The 1,144-nt window shown below is 42.0% G+C and overlaps 1 pseudogene; it reads right to left on the reverse strand.

Moving 5' to 3' along the window:
• The window catches only part of LOC108316595, a 34,498-nt pseudogene extending 33,956 nt beyond the window's left edge, over positions 1-542 (reverse strand).
• Positions 543-1,144: the final 602 nt, after the last annotated feature.

Here is a 1,144-nt window from a genome sequence, read left to right on the forward strand (position 1 = left end):
TTACCTTCTTTGTTTAAGGGCTTTCTTACAACATACTGGTGGACATCATCTTCTTTAGAGAGATTGAAAAGTTTGCGGATTCTGCTAGCTCTTTTGGGCCCCAGGCGACGAGGCACATTGGTATCAGTTAGTCCAGGAATATCTTTCTCTCCTTTTTTTACAATAACCAAGTTGAGAACGCTTAGATTAGCATCCACAATGCAACCACGAGCTGATTTTCTCTTTCTTTCTCCAGTTCTCCTTGGTCTGTAGCAGGAATGCCCCTTACTCAGTAGAAGGCGGACATGGCCATGAGTCAAGACACCCTGCTTCATGGGGAAACCTTGTTTGTCCTTCCCACCACGATTCGGACCACATAACCCTTCCATTCTTCACCCAGAGCGTCAGCAGCAACTTCTGTCGCCATATGCTTCTCATAAAAAGTACCAAGTTTCCGTTCATCGTCCACTTCAATGAGTTTCTGGCAGCCATTGGCTGGGAAGGAGATGTTCAGCTTCATCTTGAAGCAGCTATACGCCTTCCAGGCGCCACGGAAAAGAGAATTTCCTTCTTTTTAAAGGCTGAATAACATTCCATTGTATCTATCCATTCATCATCATCTCTCTATCATCTATCACATTTTCTTTATTCCTCTTTTGATGAACACTTAAGTTGTTTTCCTATCTTGGCTCTTGTGAATAATTCTGTAATGAACAGGGGAGTGCAGATATCTCTTTGAGATAGTGATTTATTTCCTTAGAATAGTATGCTGAGAAGTGCGATTTCTGGATTATATGGTAGATCTATTTTTAATTTTCTTAAGGAACGTCTATACTGTTTTCCATAATAGCTGGACCAATTTACATTTCCACCAACGATGTATAAAAGTTCCCTTTTTGTGACATCCTCACTAGTACTTGGTATCTATTATTTTTATTTTTATTTTATTTCTATTGCATTTTAGGTTTTGGGGTACATGTGAAGAACATGCAAGATTGTTGCATAGGTACACACGTGGCAGTGTGATTTGCTGTCTTCCTCCCCATCACCTATATCTGACATTTCTCCCCATGCTATCTCTCTCCAGCTCCCCACCCCACCTCTGTTCCTCCCCTATTTCCCCCCAACAGACCCCAGTGTGTAGTGCTCCCCTCGCTGTGTCCAT

Source organism: Cebus imitator, unplaced genomic scaffold, assembly GCF_001604975.1.
Source record: "Cebus imitator isolate Cc_AM_T3 unplaced genomic scaffold, Cebus_imitator-1.0 Scaffold190, whole genome shotgun sequence".
NCBI lineage: Eukaryota > Metazoa > Chordata > Mammalia > Primates > Cebidae > Cebus > Cebus imitator.